Source organism: Protopterus annectens, chromosome 8.part0, assembly GCF_019279795.1.
Source record: "Protopterus annectens isolate FY-2018-M chromosome 8.part0, PAN1.0, whole genome shotgun sequence".
NCBI lineage: Eukaryota > Metazoa > Chordata > Ceratodontiformes > Protopteridae > Protopterus > Protopterus annectens.
Genome location: NC_056741.1, coordinates 1,960,735,472 through 1,960,759,953, shown reverse-complemented (window position 1 = coordinate 1,960,759,953; position 24,482 = coordinate 1,960,735,472). Strand labels below are relative to the sequence as shown.

At 41.9% G+C, this 24,482-nt stretch overlaps 1 protein-coding gene and 1 long non-coding RNA gene across 3 annotated transcripts in view; one reads left to right on the top strand and one right to left on the bottom strand.

The window, feature by feature from the left end:
- The window catches only part of LOC122809761 (histo-blood group ABO system transferase-like), a 1,808,094-nt gene that overhangs the window by 1,247,272 nt on the left and 536,340 nt on the right, over positions 1-24,482 (top strand). The gene's annotated exons all lie outside the window — the stretch shown is intronic.
- LOC122809764 overlaps positions 17,117-24,482 on the bottom strand; it is a 32,035-nt gene continuing 24,669 nt past the window's right edge. Inside the window, exon 3 of the long non-coding RNA XR_006365945.1 lies at positions 17,117-17,180. This is a non-coding gene — a long non-coding RNA (uncharacterized LOC122809764). The remainder of the gene's footprint in view (positions 17,181-24,482) is intronic.

The window sequence follows — 24,482 nt, the reverse complement described above, 5'->3', positions numbered from 1 at the left end:
TTTCCAGCTCTTGCAGATGTTTTGTGAGGTACATTCCAAAAGGGGCATTGAACTCTATAAAGTGTCTAATGAGAGCCAAGTAGAGGGGAACAATGACCTCTTTTTTCCTGGATGGGAACCCTTTCGTGATGAGCTGTGCCACGTAGAAGGATTTCCTGACTACTGTGGCGATGTGATTATGAAAGGAGAGACTACTGTCGACTTAGAGTCCCAAGGTCTCTTATCACACCTTCGGCATTAAGTAGACTGCCAGCTATGTGGTAGTTCATGGGTACAGAGTTTTTACCAAAGGGGATGACAATGCACTTTTTAGTGCTGAGCTTGAGGCCATGGTTCTGACACCAAGCATCAGTCTCAGTGAGGCTCTTCTGTAGGATGTCCACATCATTTGAGGACTCAACTATGACAGCATCAGTCTCAGTGAGGCTCTTCTGTAGGATGTCCACATCATTTGAGGACTCAACTATGACATCTAAATTGCAGTCATCTGCAAACTTTGTCAGCCAGAGGCCCTCTGTTAGCCCGTACTTCAGAAAAGTAGATACCAAACAGGAGAGGACCCAGGACTAAACCCTGTGGTATTCCATATGTCACTGGTTTGAAGTCAGATTTGGAGTCTGCAACTTTTTCAGTGTGGGTTCTGTCAGCGAGCCATTTGGCAACCCACCTTGTGATGTATGGATTTATACCCAGTTTAGTGAGTTTATCTATAATTCCAGAATGAGGGATGGTGTCAAAACCTCGGCGAGGTCAAGATAGGCTGTGTGAACCCTCATCCACCTTACCCTCATCCACAGCTTTGGTGACTGGTTCGAAGAGGTCGATCAGTTTCAGGAGGCATGATCTGCCTTTCACAAACCCGAACTCGGTGGGGTCTAGAGTTTGGAGGTTACCAATGTCTTTGTTTATGAGTTCCATGATGATATGTTCCATGGCCTTGCAGACCAGGCTCATCATGCTAATAGGGCAATAATTCCCGGGGTCTGTAGTGGCTCCCCCTTTGTGGAGTGGGATAATTGTTGCTATGCGCCATTCGGTGGGAACAAAACCTGACGTGAGGCTATGACTGAACATGGTGCTTAGGTGGGGGGCCAGTTCATTCTGAAGTTCATGTAGAATGCAGCCTGGGATGTTGTCCGGTCCCATGGATGCGGTTCTTGGCTTTAAAGAGTGCAGTTTTTACTTGCGTAGTTGTGATTACAGGGGCTCTGCAATCTTCCGGTATAGATATGGGCCCTTTAGTGGGTGAGTGGGGGGTAAAGTTAGTATTGAACCTATCAGCCAGGATGTTGGCGATATCAGCTGGTTCTGTAATTTTCATGCCATTGTGCTGTAACTCAGAGCAGATCTGGGTGTTGCCATTGAGATTCTTGATATAGCTATAGAATGCTTTGTGGTTGTCCTTAGAATTAGTGGCAATCTTGTTTTCGTAGCTAGCTTTAGAGGATTTTATGAGGGGATCTCAGCTTCTTGCTGAGGCTGACCAGGGATCTCCTCCACTCATGGTATTTTACTCTCTTTTGCAACAGTTTCTTCTGTCTGTTGTAGAGTTTGTTTATAGCAGGGAACCACCAGATTGGCTTCCTTTTTTTGGAGGATAGCATCTTGGTTCTGTTAGTGATAGCACAATCCATGCATTCGTGTAAGTGCTTATAGAGTGCATTTGTGTAGGATTCAGCAGTCATAACTGTATTGTCCATCTGCATGGGTGTTGTGAAGTTCGCCATCTGTCTTAAGAAGCATGAAGTTGGCTTTGGAGACATTTTTTATAGTGGTTTCCTTAATGGGGGGGTGGGGGTGGGATGTGGCTATCTATGGTGATTAGCTTATGGTCGGATCTGACCAATGAGGAGTTGACTTCAGGTGTGGAACACCTGTCACTCATGTTGGCAATGACTAGGTCTAGGATATTGTTGCCCCTGGTGAGGGTGTGGATAAATTTATCCAGGGCATTGGAGTTTATGAATTCTAGAAAGCTTTGAGCGAAGGAGTTGGTATATGAGTAGTTTTCCCAGTTAATGGTGGGGTAGTTGAAATCGCCCATTATTAGGGTGTTTGGTTGAACCCTAATATTTTCCAGTATTTCAAGAAAAGAGTGGGAATTCTGGGGCATGGTGGGGGATCTGTAGCATGCTACAATTTGGATTGCAGTTTTGCCCAGAGTTAGTTGCACTTGTATAATCTCGGATGCATTATGTTGGGCAACTAGGCTGGAGGTGTGAATATCCTTAATGAATATGGACACACCTCGGCCTTTAGTGTTCCGGTCCAGGTTAGATGGCCAAAAGGTATGGTACGAGTTACAGCCTGGTAATATAGGGGTGCTCTCTGGAGCCTTGAACCAGGTTTAAGTCACTGCACAGATATCAATGTTCTCCATTTTAAGGAGTACCTCGAGTGAGTGTATTTTGAGGTTTAGGCTTCTAGCATGGAGTAGAATTACCCTCAAGTTTTTGTTTGCCTGTACCTGTTACAGTGGTGAATTTGTCATTTGAACCCTGCCTAAAAAAGGCACTACAGTGGAGACAAGAGCCTTAGCCAGTATCCGGAATCCCAGGGGCAACAGGTCCAGGCCATCTCTGGCGAAGCATCATGGCCTGTTGACCATGTCGTCCCAGGCAGACAGACACTGCATCCCCTTAGAATGACACCAGAAGCTTAGCCAATTGTTGAAGTCAATCATTTTGTCTTTGTACTGTGGTATCACTCTGGGTGAAGGCAGGATGCTACTCAGGTGTAAGGTCATACCTACCTGGACTACAAGATTGGAGAGCTCTTCCATGTCGCTTTTCATGTAGTCCAGGGAGGCAAGTCTCAGGTTGTTCACACCAGCATGGACAATGACAGTGTCATATTTGTACTTGTGGAGTGACCTGAGTGCATGGGTTATGTGTCATATCCTGGCACCCGACAGGCAGCTGACAGTAACCTTCTCCTTGTTCAGCCTGGTGAGTGGAACACCAGTGTGCCTGACTATAGACTCACCTATGACTAGTGTATTGGGTACGTTGTTTTGCCTTATGGGCTACAGTTGAGTGGCACATTGAGTCTGTGGGCTGTGTGTCATTTGGGTTGTGTTAGGGTTGGTTGCTTGCATTTCTGCTTTGGAGGTCTCTGTTGCTTGGGCAGATTATTATTGAGAGCCTCCAGAAATGTTTTTGTGTTTCTATGTGTGGATTTTGGTGGTGTAGGTTTAGTGGGACAATGTGACGAGTGTGGTGTGGTGCAAGTGTCTACCTTCTCCTCTTAACTGACAAGTTCAGTTTTTTGCTAGATAAATGCATCTCTCACAGGTGGTAGTGTTGGGTAAAAGATCAGGCCCTTCTAATCAATAAACATTTGGCATTATTTCTTAATGTAAGAATTTTCTGCATGAAAAAAATGAAGAAAAATAGTATAAAACAGTAAATGAATGAGAAAATCTTTTGCTTCAGATTCCATTTTAATTTTTTTTCATTTTCACTATACAGAAAATTACTTTTTAGTAAGGAATTTGATTGCCAAGGAAAGAATGAAAGATATTTCACTGCACCTCACTTTTGATCTACTGCATTTTAAATGAGTAATACTCTGTTTTTATACAATAAAGCAATAAAGAGAAACAAGCAGACACTGACTACATTCATTCATGTGAAAATGCACATACAATGAGAAACTGATGGCTGTTGCCATCAAACAGGCACTATGGATGAAGGCTTCCTTCTAACTCATGACTTTGGCTCCACTGACCGTCCTTATGATTTGTTTAATATATATTTGTTGACTCAGTATCGAACACTGGCTGTAGTTGCTCCACTTATGGTGTGGCACCGCGACCCCATGCACAAAATGGGAAAAGGGGTCGATTCAGAGTGAGCATTCTTCAGCCCAGTCAAATACAGAACTCACACTCACTCTCTGTCTGGTTGCCTGACCATGGCACTATCCAATCAGGTTTCATGCAGATCTATATAACAAAGTATGGTCTAATGAACTTAGACTTGGCAAGTAATCCTACAACCAGCTCAGTACTACTGTATGTAATGACCAGCTTAAAGAAAAGCACTGGAAGATCTAACCTTCAGCTAAAAGTTTTTTTTCCCAACCACCTTTATTAAATTATCACTTGTCACTTAGGCAAACTTACATTCATATACAAGTAATCACGCTACAATTATCATAAACATTTTACTTCACATATACTGCTATACAAGTAATCATGCTACAATTAACATAAACATTTTACTTCACATATACTGCTATATATCATATAATCTAAGCAACGTTACATAAATTATTCAATTCCTGCTTTTAAAGAACCATCTCTGTTAAACCATCACTTACTACATAGCCAATCATATATTTATATAAATAAAAACAAACCACACCAACACAATCCTAGTTGCAAGCATTTCACATCACAAACCATACTGTCACATTCCCAATTGCAAACAATATACATCACTTATGATCTACCCAATCTTTTTCAGTCAAACATTACACAGCTCATTTAAGTCTTGCCACCTTTTAAATGTCATGTCATTCCTTTCTTGTATGTATTGTTCCCATTTTTCTTATTTGCTCCTACCCTTTTCCAAAGACCTCAGTTCCAGTTGTTTTTCTCTGTTACAATATTCACTACTTCTAATATAGTTGGTTTACTTTATTTAACATTTGTTTACTGGGAAAGCCCAACTTGGAACAAAGCCAATTTTCAGTGGAGGCCCAGGGAGAAACACTCCAGATGCAGGTCTTTGTTTAAATTGTGATTACCATTTCCTAGTGATTGATTTTTTTGGCAGCCATCATTATTACACACAACAAGGCCTTACCATGCCTAGGCAATTCCAATTCTGTAACATAGCTCAGAAAAATAATCTCCCTCGTCAGACAAATCTGCCTACCCAGCATCTCTGACAGCACATCCCACAAGGAAGCCTTAAGGTCAGCCAATTCACTGCACTCCCAGAAAATATGTTCCCAATTACCTCTTTCTTCTCCATTACACCTCCAACATTTAATGTCTGCCTGAGGAAAAATTTTCTGGTGTCTACTTGGGGTACAGAAATATCTATGCAAACATTTCCAGGCAAAAGTCCTAAATCTCCTAGACTGTGTTGCATATTTGGGAAACATATATATAGCCTCCCATTGTTTCTTTGTGAACTGCTTATCCAATCTCTTTTCCCAATACTTTCTAACCTCCTCTGATTGATTCTTATAGTTATCATGCAAATATTTTATATGCTGTACTAATTATTCCTTTTTTAATTGTAGCTTCTGTTCTAAGTTCTATTTAAAACTCTACCAGTGCTGCTCTTTCATTTAAGACACTCCCCCATTTCTTTCTCTTTGCCTATACTCTGATATTAATCCCTGATAGGGAAGGCAATCTCTAACCTGCAGTCCAAATGAATTCTTGGCATCTTTCCATTCTATTACCTTTCCCCTTCTAGTTATCTGCACCCAATACCTTGGTTCCTTTGAAAGTTTTCTCCAATAAATTCCAGTCCCCTCTTATCTATTCTCTGCATACCTAACTGCAGTCATCCCTATCGGCAGAATCTGTTTTCTTCATTGCTGTGATGGTTTAGTTCTTAAAATACTCCCTGCTATTTTAAGAATATAATATTCTGTATGACTGCTGTCATTCTCCTTAAGAGTCTGCATCCAAAATCCCAGTCTCTCCTTGTTTCTTGAGCTTCCCCCTGCATCATAGCAATTCCTTTCCACATTGAATTACAGTTTTCTGCTCGAGTTATCTATAAGAGCCTTAACCCGTTGCTCTAAAATACCCCCTCAAATTGGGTAATCCTAGTCTGCCTTATTCTATTGGAAGAATCAGCTTCTCCCACTTGACCTTTGTCATCTTCCCCTCCCAGATAAAATCCTTCAGCTCTTTTACAATCGCTAACAGCAGCTTCTCCTCTGGTTAATAAAAATATTCATGACCTGTGTATAAGATTAAAGGGACTAAAAACATTTTAATTTGTGGTATTGTCCTATTCCATATCCATGTAATAAAGCCTCCAGTTTCTCAATGTTTGTATTATCTTCTGTTTAGTCTCTTCCCACATATCCTTAGCTGCAAAAACAGAGTAATTTCTAATCTATAATCCTAAATACTTGATTTTATCATGTCCCCATAAATATGGATATTGTTGGACCAATTTATGTGTGGGTACATAGAGACGGGGGACCAGTTCCAACTAAATGGCAGGAACATACATGTAAGCTGGACATTTTAACTGTAATAGTAAGAATGTTATTTCTTTAGCAAAATGCTTGGCTTGTCCTATATTATATGTAGGAAAAACCTGCAGGCGTTTTAAAGAAAGGATTAGTGAACATCTGACTGACACAAGAAACAACAAAAAATCCAGTGCTCTAGCTAGACACATCCATGTAAATGGGAATCATGGTTTTAGGTTTATGGTCCTGCAGCAATTAAGGACCCCCAGGGTAGGGTTCTGGATGCACACCTAGACATTTGTGAACTTAGGTGGCAACTGAGACTTAATGCCACGCAGCATCCAGGTATAAATGACAGTATTAATATTGCCTGTTTATTAAAGCTGAAGTACATTAAGGGGCAATAAGAATTTTTCAAAGTTTCATGTACACCTTTTTATAGTCAGTGGCTTGTGTATATTTTATGCCACTGTTTTTGGAATAATTCCATTTTTATATTTTGTATACTTTTTATATATTTTTTCTTTTTTATGACCCAACATTTATTCATAGTATTTTTTGGACATTATACAGTTAATTCCATTAACCAGGTAATTGGTGTGATGTAAGTGATTGTTTTAGTATAAAATGGGCTGGGTTTGTGGCAATAATTGTTCTGATGAAGTCCCTACTAGGGGAAGAAAGTGCTTAACTTGTGTGTATTTAATAGGTATGACCCTAGGCCTGAGTAGCATCCTGCCTTCGCCCAGAATAATACCACAGTTTAAGGACAAAATGATTGACTTCAACAATTGGCTAAGCTTCTGGTGTCATTCAAAGGGGATCCAGTACCTGTCTTCCTGGGAAGACACGATCGACAAACCACAATGGTCTGCGCCAGTCACCCCTGGGATGGTCTGCACCTGTCATCCCTGGGATTCAGGTTACTGGCTAAGGCTCAAACGACAAAACCACCACCATAACAGATACAAGCATGTAAAATCTGAGGGTAATGCTACTCAATGCTAGGAGTCTAAACATCAAAATGCACTCTCTCAAGGCACTCCTAAAAATGGAGAACATAGATATCTGTGCAGTAACTAAGACTTTGTTCAAGGCTCGAGAGAGCACCCCTGCAATACCAGGCTACAACTCTTACCACACTTTTCGGCCACCAAACAATGACCGAAACACTAAAGGCGGAGGAGTGTCCATATTCACCAATAATATTTACACCTCCAGGCTAGTTGCCCAACACAATGCATCTGAAACTCTCCAGGTGCAACTAACACTAGGTAAGACTGCAATCCAAATTGTAGCTTGCTAGAGATCTCCCACCATGCCTCAAGATTCTCACTACACCTTTCTAATCATACTGGAAAATATTAAGATACAACCAAACACCCTAACACTGGATGATTTCAACTACCCTGCCATAAAACTACTCTGGTGCCACCACCTTTTCTCAACGGTTCTTGGACTTCATAAATTCCAAAGCCCTGGATCAACTAATCCATTGTCCCACCAGGGGCTCCAATATCCTAGACCTGGTCATTATCAACATGGGAGAGATGCTTCACACCAGTGGTCACCCCCTCATTGGTCAGGTCTTACCATAAGAAAATCACCCTTGACATCCACATCCCATCTCAACCCCCCCCCCCCCAAGTAAGGAATCCTCTGTAAAAAAAAAAAAAACTCTCCAAAGCCAACTTCATGCTACTCAAGTTAGAAGTGATAAACTTCATGACACCCATGCAGACGGGATCTGAAAGTTTGACTTCTGAATCCTACACTAAGGCACTGTATGAGCACATCCACTCGTGCATGAATTGTGCCATCCCAAATAGAACCAAGATGCTCTCAAGTCCCGGGATACAAAGAACTCCCTTACCAGCCTCAGTAAGAAGCTGAGATCCCTCAAAAAATCCTCCAAAGCTAGTCACAAAAATAAAATTGCCAAAGATTCCAAAGACAACCACAAGGCATGCTACAGTTATGTCAAGAATATAAATGGCAATGCTCAGTTCTGCTCTGAGCTACAACAGAATGGCATTAAATATACTGATCCCAAGGATATTGCCAATATCCTGGCAGATTTATTTAGTGCCAACTTCACACCCCTCTCACCCCCTAAAGGGCCCATCTCAATACCAAACGATTGCCAAATTCCGGTAATCACGGCCAGACAGGTAGAAACTGCACTCTCCAAAGCTAGGAATACAGCATCCATGGGACCAGATGACATCCTGGGCTCTGTACTATATGAACTACAAAATGAACTGGCACCTCACCTAAATGTCATGTTTAATCATAGCCTCGCCTCAGGCTTCTTGCCCACTGAGTGGTGCACTGCTACAGTTATCCCACTCCACACGGGGGATCCACCTTGGATCTCAGGAACTACTGTCCCATCAGTCTGACAAGCCTGATCTGCAAGGGCATGGAATTCATGATCATGGAACTTATAAACAAAGACATTGGCAACCTTCAAACACTGGACCCCACCCAGTTTGGGTTTGTGAAGGGCCGATCTTGTCTCCTGAACCTAAATGACTTCTTCGAATCAGTCTCCAGAGCTGTGGACAAGGGTAAGGCGGTCCACACAGCCTGTTTGGACCTCGCCAAGGCCTTTGACACCATCCCCCACTCTGGAATCATAGATAAACTTACTAAGCTGGGCATAAATCCCTACATCACTCGATGGGTTGCCAACTGGTTTACTGACAGAACCCAGACTGTAAAAGTAGCCAACTCCAAATCCAGCTCCAGACTAGTGACAAGTGGAGTACCTCAGGGTTCAGTCCTGGGACTGCTCTTGTTTGGCATCTACTTCTCTGAAGTACAGGCCAACACTAAGGGACTCTGGCTAACAAAGTTTGCAGATGACTGCAAACTGGGAGCCATTATTGAATCCCCAAATGATGTGGATATTCTACAAAAGGGCCTTACAGAAACAGATGCTTGGTGCCAGAGCCATGGGCTCAAGCTTAATGCCAAGAAATGTATAGTTATCCCCTTTGGGAAAAAACATGTACTCATGAATTACCACATAGGTGGCAGTACACTAAACACAAAGTGTGATGACAGACTTAGGGACACAGGTGGGCAGTGGTCTCACCTTTGAAAACCACATTGCCACAACAGTCATGAAATCCTTCATGTGGCACACCTCATCACTAAGGGCTTTTCATCCAGAAAAAATAAGGACATTGTCCCACTGTACTTAACGCAGATTAGACCCATTATAGAGTACAATGACCAGTTTGGTATGTACCTCACAAGACATCTGCAAAAGCTGGAAAGGCTGCAGAAATACCTCACTAAAAGAATCACAGGCCTAAAGCAGATGCCCTATGCTGACAGTCTAAAAAAACACCAGCTATACTCTGTGACATATCGTCTACTCAGAGGTCACCTCTGCTTAACATGCAAGGCGATGTCAAACCCTGAGCTGTTGGACATGCTCCACTTAAAGAAATTCCAATCCCTCAGAGCCACACGCTCCATCATCACAATGAACAAAACATTCTGGAGGGATAGGTTCCTGACCCAGAGACTCCCCATACTCTGGAATAGACTGCCCATACATGTCAAGCAGAGCGCCTCCTTGGCCCTCTTCAAAAGGAACGTTGACAATTGGATGGGAGATAGGAAATTCATCCCGAGGATCATGTCAGTCGCCCTGCTAGACAGGGGTTCAGGGAAGTAAATATTGTGGGAAGAAATATCTAGGGAATTGTTATGGCTAGGCTTGTACGGTCCCCAGGGCCGATAGCCTAGTACCAGCCTATGAACCTATGAGCTTTTAAGTCACTTGGCTTGACCTGTGGAAGTTGGTGTGGCTACCTTTGGTGTTTTGGGTACATAATTTACCACCATCACCTTTGTTTTAGCTTCATTCATTTTGTATCATGAAAAGATATGAAACTTTCTTAAAATGTTCCACAAAACTGCAATGTTCTTTTCTGGTTTTGTCATGTATAAAATAATACCATCTGCAAATACAGCCAGTTTTTCTTGACTGCCATACTGAGTCCCTTAGTTTTTTGTCAGTGGTTCTAAATATAATGCAGATAAATGGTAAAGAGGAAACCCCTGCCTCGTTCCTCTACTCAAACAGAAATTACAGGAAAGGACTCCACTCACTAATTTTCACATCCGATCCCTCATATATACTTCTAATCAACATTATAATTATATCAGGGAAATCAAATGCTTTCACTGTCCAGCTCATGAACTGCCAGTCTACTCTGTCAAATGCTTCCTCTGCATCAAGACCCACCAATAACAGTGGTACTTGTTTTACATTCTGCTTCTATCTGGATCATCAATGTTCTGGTAATGTTTTCAAACATTTCCCTTCCCTCCACAAGACCACACTGATCCAGATCTATCAATATTGGTATCACCTTTGCCATTCTTTTAGCCATTATAGACAAACACTTTAAAATCATGGTTTAGTATTAAAATGGACCTGTATGGATCCGATGGGTCTTTACCCCGTTTAGGTATTACAAATACCACTGCTTTCTTCCAGGATGCTGGTACTTCTCTTAAAATACTGTTAAAGAAAACCTTCCAGATCTTTATTAGTTTTTAGCCTCCTGGCTTCCAAACTTCCACAGAAATACCATCTATTCCTGGGGACTTTCCTTTAGTTTGGTTCACATAATCATTTTATCTCATCTCCTCCTATGCTAACGGTTAGCAATTCAGCCTCATCTACCTCTAACCTTGACATATTTAATTCTTCCATAAACATTTCTATTTGCACCTTTTCTTGATTTCCATATTTCTCTGCTTTACTCAAATATTCATAAAATTTCTAAAATATTTCTAATACTTCCACAGGATCTCTTGTTATAGGCTCCCTAAGCTTGGTGACGGCCCTTTCCACTTTCTGTTGCCTGAGCCATTGTGAAAAAAGTTTTTGTGCTCTAGAATCATTATATATAAAAAAAAAAAAAACAGTTGCTTTACAGCAATCTTTCTAAACTCATGTATATTAAGGTAATCTTATTTTCTGTTTAGCACTGTGCAGTTGCTCCTTTTCTTGTTCTCACAGATTCCCCCTATTCTTCCAATACTTTATCATTTGTCAGTGCCTCTAAATAATTCTCATTACTTCTTATCAATATCTCCCTTTCCTTTATTTCCACCCTAGCATCACCTTTTCCTTTATTTTCATCCTAGCTTTAAACTCCACTTTAATTTTATCCCATTCCCTAGCTATATTTTGAAACAAAAGTTCTAGCTTCTACAATAGCTCCTGAATTATTTCCAAAACACATTCCTGGAATTTCTCTCTGTTGAGCAGATAGGTGGGAAAGCACCAGTGTCTCATTTTTATTTCATTACCTTATGTTTTTAATTACTGGCACATGATCTGAAAGGTGGATTGGGCACACTAAATTGGCCCTAGGTGTGAGAGCGTGCCTTGTGTGGAAGGTTGGGTGCCAGGCTGGTAACTCAATACCGTAAAACTCCACTGCCAATCATTCTGTGGGCTGTTGTCATGGGTGCCAGAATCAGAGCGAGAGGGGGAGCCCCCACCCCACACTTTTGCAGATCACCTCCCAACTGTTCCGTTCTTTATTTTTGAATTATTCACACTTTAGCAGCTGACATCAGCTCAACGCATGTACTTCCGGGTTTACGGCTCGTTTTGAATGCGAGCTGGAATGGATTAAGCCAATGCGGATTTCAGAAGCTGCCTGGGTGAAAATCGGAGGACAGAGTGAGGCTGGACTGGCAGTTGGGATTTACTGGGAGATGTACTATTTACAGCGTGTGTGTGTGTGTGTGTGTGTGTGTGGGTCTGTGTGTGTGTGTGTGTGTAAATGCCCCCAGCAGAATACATCCGGTGGCTAGAGGTACTCGGGCTAAAACCCTGTACCTTGGGTACAGGTAAAAAGAGCCTAAAGTCCCTAGCCACCATCATTTGTGAATTTATGACTCAGTGGTAAAACAAAACCTTTTACTCTAGCAATTTTCTAAGGTTATAAAATCAGTATTTGAAATGTGTCCCTAATTTTGGGGCTGTATTCCACCATTATTGGCTTTGCTCTGTATTTTAGTGCTAAGAGGGTGAGAAGTGAATTCACTAAATGATATAATAGCTATTTAAGTTCGTCTTCCAAGAATCTGCTGGTTTAGCTTAGTGGTATGTTGCTCTGACTGTAGTGCACTGGGTTCTGGGTTCAAGCCTTGGCAGTGAAATGCATGGTGGTAACAACATTTTATGCAAGCAACTTTCCAAAATTATACAAGCAATGTTTAAAATGTGTCCCTGGCTTTTGGCCTTTTGCACCCCCACCCCCCCCCCCGAATTGAAGATAAGTTCAAGAAGCTGTGCAACATTCCTATGGCTTACACTACTGTGATCCTGTATTTATATATTGTGTGTAGAAGTAGACTTATCATGGAAATGTTCTGAATAGGGCAGTTTTGTCATTATTGGTGCATGCATTTTGCTTCATTGCCTACTGGAAAAATGTTCAAACAAATATAAAATGCGCTCTAAATGTGCTGTATTATACAAGGAATATAATTTAATACAATCAGGAAGGTGAATCAAGGGATGTATGCATGGCCCTAAAACGTTGTTTGAAAACAGCCCAGAGGAAAGTGTGAAAGGCTCAAAATCATGGGCAAATTTTAAGCTTTACTCTTGTTACCAAAGCAATGGATGAAGGTAAAACAGTTCACACCACATTACCTTGACCTGGCCAAGCCTTTTGACGCAATCCCCTACTCAGGTGTAGTACAAAAGATGAATAATGTAGGAGCAACACTTACATCACCAGCTGCATTGCCAACTTGGCTCACAGGATGCAGGAGATCAAAAAGTACAGTTTTGTACCTACCATAAATGTAGATGTTCGAGTGCTAATACAGCTGTAGTCATAACAGATGGGTTCTCCTGCCGTCAGGCGGGTCCTCGGTCGGCCGAATTCCAAAGTCTAGGTCCGGCGTTGGTTATCGTCGCCTCTTCCCTGACGTCAGTGCGACAGGGGTACAAAAGAACCAGTCGATGCCATTTTCTTCAGTTTTTCTTGCCCCAGATGTCAGGTGCCCCCAGAAGGAAGGCAATACAAAAAATTATGTAAAAATGCAATGCAATAAAATCAAAAAACAGTAGTTGCAAGCAAATACACCACAAAAGAATACCCCAATCAGGCTGTATGAGGAGGTGTTAGTCATTAGGCCTGTTCCAAGAGGGGAAGGAGGGAGGGAAACCTGGACTGCAGCTGTATTAGCACTCGAACATCTACATTTATGGTAGGTACAAAACTGTACTATGTTCATCGTGCATACAGCTGCAGTCATAACAGATGGGTAGAATCCCAAAGCTACGAAAGGGGTGGTAGGCACTAGGTGGAACTAGGAGGAGCCAGAATGCCCTGCAAAACTGCAGTGGCAAAGCCTGCACTAGTTTTGGAGTATAAAGGTAGGTGGTAGTGTTTGGAGAAGGTATGCACAGAACTCCAAGTGGCTGCTTCCAAAATATCTTTGGTAGGAACTCCTCTGAGGAAGGCTGCAGAGGTAGCTGTGGCCCTTGTGGAGTGGGATCTGATGCCTGCAGGTACAGTTTTACCATGAAAAGAGTAACAAAAGCGTATGCAGTGGGCTATCCATTTTGAAATTGTCCGTTTGGAAATTGGCTTCCCTTGAGCTCCTATAGCATAGGACACAAAAAGCTGTTCTGATTTTCTGAAAGGCTTTGTTCTGTCCAAGTAATAATGCAGCTGTCTATGGATGTCCAAGGAATGTAGTAGTCTTTCCCCTTTGTTTTGAGGGTTAGGGTAAAAGGTAGGTAAGTGTATAGCCTGATTTAAAGCTACCCTGGATACCACCTTTGGCATAAAGGACGAGTTGGTTCGTAGGGAAACTCTGTCCTGATGGAAGATGATAAAAGGCTGCACAGCCATGAGGGCTTGTAGTTCCGATACCCTACGAGCTGAGGTGATAGCCAGAAGGAAAGCTGTTTTCCAGGACAAATATTGCAAATCTGTTGAGGCAGCTGGCTCAAAAGGAGGCAAGGTCAGCTTTTCTAGAATGAAATTGAGGTCCCAAGCAGGTATTGGTTGTTTTCTTGGAGGTTTTATATTTTTAGCTCCTCTGAGAAACTGTCTTAAGAGGGGGTGAGAGAATACAGGAGGGTCAGTGTTGCATTCTGCAGAAATGGCTGAGACATGGATTTTGATGGAGGAGAATGAGAGTCCACTTCTTAGCAGCTCAGCTAGGTACTGCAATATTTGAGGTAAATTCAGTTTCCCAGGGTCCTGGCCCTTCTCATTCCAGGCACAAACCCGTTTCCATTTTGCGGAGTAAGCTTTTCTAGTAGACGGCCTTCTGGCCTCCAAAATGACATCCTGCACCTTCTTTGGAGAGTAGGGACTGTTGTGATGTTAAGGAATCTTCCATGCGGCCAGACTGAGTGTTTTCAGCTGACTGTAAAGAGTTTTGTAGTTGTGCTGAGTCAGAAGAAGAGGCATTAGAGGTAGGATCCATGGAGGGGAGTGCGTCAGACTTCTCAGGAGTGGGTACCAGTGCTGCCTTGGCCAGTCTGGAGCAATGAGAATCATCTTTGGTCTGTCTGCTCTGGTTTTTAATAGTACTTTGGGCAGCAGAGGAAGAGGTGGAAAGGCATAAACTGTCATTGCTGTCCAACTGAAAGAAAGAGCGTCCACTCTCCAGGCCTTTGGATGAAAAGTCCTTGAGCAGAATTTTGTCAATTGATGATTTTTGTGGGAGGCAAAGAGATCTATGTCTGGCCTTCCCCATGCTTGAATTATCTCTGTAAAAACTTGAGGGTGCAACTTCCATTCGTGTGGATCTGTCATATTTCTGCTTAGGTTGTCTGCCAGCGTGTTTTCCTTGCCTGGCAAGTACTGTGCTTGAAGTTCGATTTGTAATTCCAGAGCCATGTTCCAAAGTGACATGGCCAGCCTGCATAGGGGGTATGAATGGGTTCCTCCCGGTTTGTTTATGTACCACATTACTGTGGTGTTGTCTGTCCTTATCAATAGTTGACCTGGATGCAGAAGGTCTTTGAAAGCTATAATAGCATTTATTACTGCTAGCATCTCCCTTTTGATTGATGTGAAGGTGCTTTTCCTTTTGGGACCATTTGCCCTGAATGCACCGATCTGTCATGTGCGCCCCCCAGGCGTGGTCCGAGGCATCTGTTGTGATGACTTGATTTGCTTGAGGCTTGCAGAATGGGAGACCTGTGTTTGTTTGGCATGCTTGAGCCCACCATAGAAATTCCTTTCGAAGACATGGAATTAGTGGTATTATCATTTCCAAACTGTGGCTGTGTTGAGACCATAGGTTTTTCAGGTACCATTGAAGTTTCCTTATATGCAACTTTGCACATGGGATTAGCAGAATGCAAGATGCCATGAATCCCAGAGCCTGCAGGATTTTCTTTGCAGTCAGCCTGGTGAAATTTGCTAGTGTCTTGAAGTATTGAGTTAGTTGCCCCTGCTTCTCTGGCGTAAGATAGGCCATCTGGGTGTTTGTGTCCAAGTTGGCACCCAGGAAAATTATTTTCTGAGATGGCGTTAGCCTTGATTTCTTTTTGTTGACTGTGTATTCCAGAGAATTCAATAACCTTATTACATAAGCCAGATGTTTCAGAAGTATGTGCTTGCTGTCCGCTTGGATCAAGCAGTCATCCAAATAGGGGTATATTTGTATCCCTTGAAGTCTGCAGTAGGCAATTACTGATGCCAGGCATTTCGTGAATACTCTGGGTGCAGTAGATAAGCCAAAGGGCAATGCAGAGAATTGATAGTGGATTGAACCTGCAAGAAATCTGAGGTATCTTCTGCAATTTTGTCTGATTGGGACATGCAGGTATGCCTCCTTGAGGTCCAATGTTACCAGCCAAGACTCCTTGCCCAGCATGGGAAGAAGCTGCTGTAAAGTGAGCATCTGGAATTTTGGTACGTGTAGAAATGTGTTTAGGATGGATAAGTCCAAAATGGGTCTCCAATCTTTTCCCTTCCTTGGCACCAGGAATAGTCTGGAATAAAAACCTTGAACTTGTTCGTGAGTAGGCACCTCTTGAATAGCTTTCATGTCCATGAGATTTGAAATTTGTCTTTGAGCCTCTGCCCTTTGACTGTGTGGCAGGTTCGGCATGCCTCTCATTTTTGGAAGGGTGTGAAAATGGAATCTGTAGCCTCTGTTTATAATGTCCAGGATCCATTTGTCTTTTGTGACAATATGCCAATTTTTTGAAAATAATGCCAGCTTTCCTACTAAGGGTGCTGCCATTTGAGCCTGGCTTGGCACGCAAAGGGGAAAGTCATTGGGTTTGCTTTCTGAATTGCTGTGAACTATACAATTGAACAAAATATGCAACCCTACGAAAGGGCACAGCAAAGTTGCAAAAAATAAAAACGAAAGGCAACAACAGGAAACAGAACCCAGGACCAACAATAAAAAACCAAGAGAATTTATTCACTGACACGTCCACCGACTAAGCGCTTTCACCTAAAAAGGCATCCTCAGAGTCGGTTTGAACATCACAATTAACATATTTATACAATAATTGAAGCTTGTTAAACAATGACATCACATTTTAAATGCACCAATGAACCCAAGCACTGCCTCAACCCAATTAAAAATACAAAACCTATTCTAATACAATACTAAAAAGAAATAACAACCATACAAACACAAAATAAGTCACAACCATTAAACTACATACTATAACACACTCTTATACATATACATTTTTATGTTAAAAAACCTACAAATGTATGAATGTAAATGCACATGTTTCAGCCTAAAAACCTTAAAATGATGACTCTATAAACAGATTTAATGCATACAGCATAATACAATGCAATCACCCATTTAATTAAATACAACTTGCTTTTTGTTTTAACACTGGTTTGATGGATATACATTCATTAATACCAGGAAACCTCATGGCATTTAATCTCACCTGCCATTGAACTTCTAAAAGGGCCACCTTATTGGTAATGTCACCCCCTTGGTCCTCATATACTCTGTCAATGACAAAAAACAAGAATTTTTTAAAAGTCTTGCATTGACAACTATGTATAAACAAAGCATTGTGTGCATCCTTATTCTTTATACATGCTCACTTATTCGATCACGCAGCCTACGTGTAGTCATCCCTACGTAGAATGCGTCAAACGTAACGCAAGAAGCTACATAAACTAAAAATTTTGTGTTACAATTACACTGACCTGGGCAAGCAATTGTACGATCAAAACCTTTTATAACCAAGTGTGTACCCTCACTGATAAATCTACAAACTCTGCAGCTACCACACTTGGACATATTTGATTTCTTGACCCTAGGCACTCTTTTCCATAATTGCTTTTAAGTTTACACCTTTACTAAACACAATCCTAGGTGCCTTCCCAATGATGTCCTTAGTGTCATTATCTATACAGTGATTCCACACTTCACGTACCGATGCTGCAATGACAGTGGCCTTTTCATTACAGTTAAGAATCAAGCATGCTTTATCATTCCCTATATCCTTATTCATGTTATTCAAATCCATACTACTCACCACATTAACTTCACTTCTCAATATAGGCACAAAAACAGTATTCCTTTTTCTAACTACTTCCCTTTTAACCTTTAGTAAAAGATTAAGTGGATACCCCCTATCCATAAACATACCCACAAGCTTGTACATTTCCTCTCTAAAAAGAGTGTCATCACTGATTATCCTAGATAACCGTACCATTTGTCCCTTTGCCACCCCTCTTTTTTGATAATAGGGGTGACAACTGGAAAAATGCAAGAAGGAATTGGAATAGCTATCTTTCCAGTATAATGTACTAGCCAATCCTTCACCATCCTTGAAAATTGTCAAATCCAAATAATTCACTCTATCCACACAGTATGTGTAGGTGAATCGCAAAAAACTAGTGGAAGAATTAATATATTCAATAAACTCAATAACACTGCTCTCATCACCATCCCATAGGATGAGTAAATCATCATCCAAGTACCTATTATACAACACTACTTTCTCCCAAAATCTGGATTGAAAAATGCAAGTTCTCTCCCATGCCAATAGTACAAGATTTGCGAAAACTGGCGCGCATCTTGCACCCATAGCTACTCCCGAACACTGTTGATATATCTCACCTTCAAATTTAATGAAATTATTTTTCAAAACAGTTTCCATCAAATCACAAGTAATATTGATTTTACTTTTGTCAAAACTGGAACTAAGCAATAAACTGTCACGAAACATTTCCATGCCTTCACTATGCGGAATGACCGAGAACAAATTGACCACATCTATTGTCAAAAAACAAAAGTTCCTAGTACACTTACCAAAAGCCTTCAACCTTTCCAAACAGTGCCAAGAATCCTTGATGATATGAACTACATCACTAGTAATTATTTTACAGGCTTCATCCACAAAAGCTGCAAGGGGTTCAGTCTTAGAACCCCTGGCAGATACTATTGGCCTAAATTGTAGCTGCTCCAACCCTTTATGCACCTTGGGTATACCAAAAATGTTTGGGGTAACAGGGTATCTAACTGTAAGAAAATCAAATTCCGATTCTGTTATCTCACCTTGAAATAAAGCATCCAATAAATACAAATCAATTCTTTTATGTGTGCCACGTTCATTTCATTAACCGATACCCTTGTGTAAGTATCTGCATCTGCAAGTAAGCCCATCATAGATGTCGAGTAATCTATTTGGTTCATCAACACCATTCCCCCACCTTTGTCTGGTTTCATGCATCTAATACTATTCGATGATTCGAGCTCTTTAAGAACACTTCTCTCTGCAGGGGTCAGGTTGTCAGAACTAGTATCCTTTCTACCACATATTCTCCTAACCTCAAACTCCATGAGATTTTCCAGAACTGAAATAACATTATAACTAGGTGGTATAAATGTACTCTTCCTTTTTAACTTGGAATCATAGTTGTTACAATCAGTCACCTTCTTGTCATGAAAATACAACTCCAGGTTTAGTCTCCTCATAAACAACTTAATGTTAATCAAAACCTGGGAAACATCCAATCTGAAACTAGGTACAAAACTAGTTCCTTTGGCAAACAATTGAAAATGCACATCCCCAACTATCATATCAGTGTAATTGTATATAAAAAAACCCTGTTGTTTGATGATTTTACACTCAGCACATAACCCAATCGAGTTGTCACTTGTGCAGCCAAAGGTGATATCTTTTTGCTTGCACTCTAGTCTATTACAACTATTGTCACTAATACAATGAGGTGATACTATATCATGTAAATTGCCTGTATCATCAGAGTCATTCACTTCAGGATCATCACCATCGATTAAACAATTGTTATTGTTGCTGTTACATATAACACCATCATGCAATATCATACATTCATTGCAATGAACACCCCCCCCCCCATTGTTAACACACATTAAAATATCAGTGTGATTGGGCTCAACACAAACAGTATTAACAGTATTAACATCAATGTCCAATTTGACAAAGGTCACTATAGCCTCCTCAATTGGTAACCCCTCGGACTGCCCTCCAAAAATCTGTCCACCCTTATCGGCCTCCGGTCTTTGTTCCTCAGTCTCTCGGACCTGCGAGGTCCCGTTGCCTGCTCCAAAAAAACTTCTTCTTCAAAACCAATATCATGCAATCCAGTTTTAACTATCTCAGAATTACTAGCATGGCCAGAGACAGATCTTCCTTGCCCCACCTCACCTTGAAAAAAAGAATCACCAACCCGGTTATATTGCAATTTGTTACCTGGGGGGTAGGCAGTATGATTTTGATAGTCAAGTCTATCCCTAGCTAACTTTTTCTGTTTCAATGCCTTGCTTTTGGCCACAAAAGCTTCTAGGTTCCTAAGAACCCTTTGAAATTTTTCTTCATGTTGAAAAAAAAATTAAGTCTGTGGTAATGCTGTCGTGTAATCTGCAAATTTCACCTCGCAGTGCTGTTAATCTAGCCACATTGTTCCTGATGATAATGTCTAGCATATCCAACCCTGTCTTGTCAAAAAGAGTAATCAATTCAGAGAAGGCTTCACTGCCTTCTACAATTCCCATCGGCAATTTCCACAGCCGGAGCCCTTTAGGCACTTGTTTGAGTGCCTTGGACTGCTCAAGAAACAAATTATCAAGCTGGAGTGCCCTATACTTTACACAGAGCTTGTCATACCTTGTTATCTGCTCTTCCAAGCTGTGGAAACTTGCCGACTGCATATCAGAACGAAACAAACCGTTAACATCCACTGAAAATACCGGAGCCTCCAACCATGACTGCAAATCATGGCTTCGTCTTCCACTTTGCACTTCCCCTGACAAGGCCCCTCTGGCAGGTCGACTCCGATTGGTTGAGGTAGCACCAGCACCACCAGACTCCCTCCGAATGGTCCCAGGAGCTAGCACACCAGAATCCGGAACTCCACGAACAGCCGAAACACCGGGCAAACTCAAACCCGTTGTTTCCCTCGTTTTGGAAACAATGTTGGCAAAAGTATCTGAATTGTTACAATTTTGCCCTGGTGGAATAGAGTCCGTATTGTTAACCGTGGAATGGAGGGTAAATAATTCAACTTGCGTGTCAGTAGAACTGACACACGCCGTATCTCCATCTTTACCACTGTCCCTCTCATAGGTCTTTAACAGTTTTTGCACAGCAAGAGAAAGTTCCTTTAGGGCATTCTCCATGGTTCTCGTCAATCCCGCGGTCCGGAAAACAGTGTTGCCACACACATAGAATTGAACAAAATATGCAACCCTACGAAAGGGCACAGCAAAGTTGCAAAAAATAATAACGAAAGGCAACAACAGGAAACAGAACCCAGGACCAACAATAAAAAACCAAGAGAATTTATTCACTGACACGTCCACCGACTAAGCGCTTTCACCTAAAAAGGCATCCTCAGAGTCAGTTTGAACATCACAATTAACATATTTATACAATAATTGAAGCTTGTTAAACAATGACATCACATTTTAAATGCACCAATGAACCCAAGCACTGCCTCAACCCAATTAAAAATACAAAACCTATTCTAATACAATACTAAAAAGAAATAACAATTGCTGTGAACTATCTTTGCCACCTCTTTGTGTAGGAGTTTGCCATTGTCTGCCTCTATACGATCCTTGAGATTGCCCTCTGCCCCTTGGGCGCCTGTATCTACCTCTTTGGGGTCTGTCCGTGGCTGGAAAGGACTAATTTTTGGAAGGCCAATTTCTACTAAAACGTGGTGGTTGTACCTGTAGAAAATCCTTAACAGTTTGCATAGATTTAGCTTTTTCCTCCATTTTCCTTAATACCTCCTCAGCATTAGCACCAAATAATACATCCTTTTGTAGAGGGGCATCTAGTAATTTAGCTTTGACATGATCAGGCAAGGTTTGTTCCCTGAGCCAGGCATGTCTACGTATGACTGATCCTGTAACAGCAGCTCTACTTGAGGCCTCTAGAGCATCATAACCACATTGTAAGGTGTGCTTACCCACTTGTTCTGCACTATGCATCATATCCTGCAACTCCTTCAAATCTGGTTGTTCAGGTTGTGACATTTTACTTTTCAATTGTGATAACAGAAACTGTTGATATTTAAGCATATGGAACTGACAGTTTAAGGCCCTCATGGCCAGGGTAGCCGAGGTATATACCTTTTTTCCCCACCTTTCTAAGGATCTAAAGTCTCCCTCGGAAGGCAATGGGTTTTTAGCAGTAGACGCCTTCATTCCCTTGGGGCCCTGAGAAATGGTTTCTGGGTCAGCAGCATGGCTTTTGTAAAGAAACTGGTGTGAGTTAGGAACCCTGTAGTACCTATCAGGCTTGACTGGGGCTGGAGGCAGGGAATCCGGGTTAAGGCAGGCCTCCGAGTAAACATCATCTAGTATGTCCAAGACAGGAGGTATCACCAGAGGTCTGTGCTGAGGTAGCAAGAGAAATTCACTAAGCCTTTTCTTGGAATCTGAATAATCTTGGCCTTCCCAGTGGAAGTGTTCCCTCAAGGTATGCAAAGTTTCCCCGAATGAGTAATCCTCTGGGGGGGATACAGAAGGAATGGACTCCTCTGCATCAGAGTCTTCAAAAGGGGAGCAAGAATGTTCCTGTTCATCAGAGTGCTCTGAAATAATGCAGCCCTGATCAGAAGAGGGTGATTCTTCCTCCACTCTGGGCCTTTTGTCCAGTGGGGGTTGGGAACCCCTGATAAGAGTAATTAAATCCTCAGTCATTTTAAGCATCTGTTTTTTAGGCATGGGGCCTAGAGATTGGCCCTGTGCAGCAGGTCTCTTGCATGGCTGATTTAGACTTAGAAAAAGCCTTGATGGAAAAGGAAGAGGAAGGTCTGAAGACACCATGAGTGGAGGTAGACCTGTCCACATTATGAGGCTCAACGCCAAGAGTGGCTTCGGTATCTGTAGTCGGGGTGTGGGCCGAGGAACCTGCGGCCTCGGGTACAGAGGACACTGCCAGAGAAGCGTCGTCGGTAGTCAGGGGCTGCGTAGGTGCCTTGCTGAGAACCGGCCACGTGTAGACGGTTTTGGCATGGTGTCGGTGGAGGCCACAGACCTCGCGTGTCGGTCCTTGTCCTTGCGTTTTTTGGACAAAACAGGAGTCGGAGTCTCCGACGACATTATATAGTTAAAAGCTTTCCCAAAATAGTGCTGGGCGAACTCCGCCCGACGCTTAATAGTGCGTTTATTGAAAGTAGCTCAAAAGCGACAGCCCGAGACATCATGGTCTGGGCCTAAACAAGGTATACAGAGGGAATGGAAATCCTTATGCGGTATTTGCTTCCCACAAGAAATACAATTGTTAACTTTGTCTGACATTGGTCTGAGGCAAGAAAAGTTTCCCCAACGGGGTACTTCGCTTTAAAGAAGACTTCGGTTTCAAAATTTTCGTAATTTCAGGAGCTGGCCGACCGGCACTTGCGAACTGCTTCTGCTTGGGGCACCACGAGGCAAGAAAGACTGAAGAAAATGGAGTCGGCTGGTTCTTTTATACCCCTGTTGCACTGACGTCAGGGAAGAGGAGACGACAACCGACGCCGGACCTAGACTTTGGAATTCGGCCGACCGAAGACCCGCCTGACGGCAGGAGAACCCATCTGTTATGACTGCAGCTGTATGCACGATAAACATCAGGGGAAGAGACGAGTCCCCCAGGGTTCGGTGCAGAGACTTTTTCAGTTTGGCATATACATGTCAAAAGTAAAAGGAAACACCAAAGAGCTTTGGCCAGCTAAGTATGAGATGACTGCAAGCTAGGAGAAGTTACTGAATCCCCAAATGACTTAACCATCATGCAGGGAGATTTGTTCCGAATAATAACTGGTGTTGAAATCATGACAATGCCCTCTGAGAACTGATCCAATTGTTTGGCATTTGGGAACTTGTGTGTACAGTGACCTAACTTTTGACCAACGTGCCCAGAGTCATAAGAAAACCTTTCTATATTGCACAGCTTATAAACAAATTGATTGTGACTAGATCTAGAGATGTTGTTGTCCCCCTTTACAAAGCTCTCATTGTCAATCATTTTGTATAATGCCCACTTGGCATGTATCTGTCCAGCCTCAAGCAACAATTGGAATACCTTCAGAGATACATTACTAAAAGGATACAAGACCTAAACAATAGGTCTTGCATGGACCACCTCAAAGATGTATTGCTATACTCAGTATCCTACAGAGTGCTTAGAGATGACATGTCTGATATACAAAGCATCCTCCGACATAATACAGATGGACCTACTGAACATCAGCAAGGCAAATGGCATCAGAAATACTCAGTCCAGGTATCTAAACTGAATGTTGTGGAGAGATGGATATATATCACAGAGGCTACCACTGTTCCAGAACAGGCTATCCATAAAAATAAAGCAAAGCTCATCTATCCATATTAAATGCAACTTGGATCTAAGGATGAGTAATAGAAAATGTACTCCAGGATTTCCCCTCATGCCACTAATGGACAGGGCAGTTCCTAAATGCTGCATCCCTTACATGGCCCCCTCAAATTATCTATGGTATGATCACAGTTGTTCTCACTAGGGCTAATATACAATTATCAGCAATGAGGGTAGCTAAGACCAATCAGAAAATGTTAATTCAAGCACCAAAAGGGAATTGGCCAAGCTTAAAATGTCCTCCAAGTGAACCTATGTTGTGGTAGCAAATAGTTATAAAAAAATTACCCTTTTTAGTTCACTAAGTGTCCGTTACCCTCCGTCCCCCCAGTCTTTAACAGCTTCCGGCACCTATTGCTGCTGTTCCACTGTGGTGACCCCTAATGGGAAAAGCCAAAAGGAAAATAACTGGTGTATGATTTGAAAT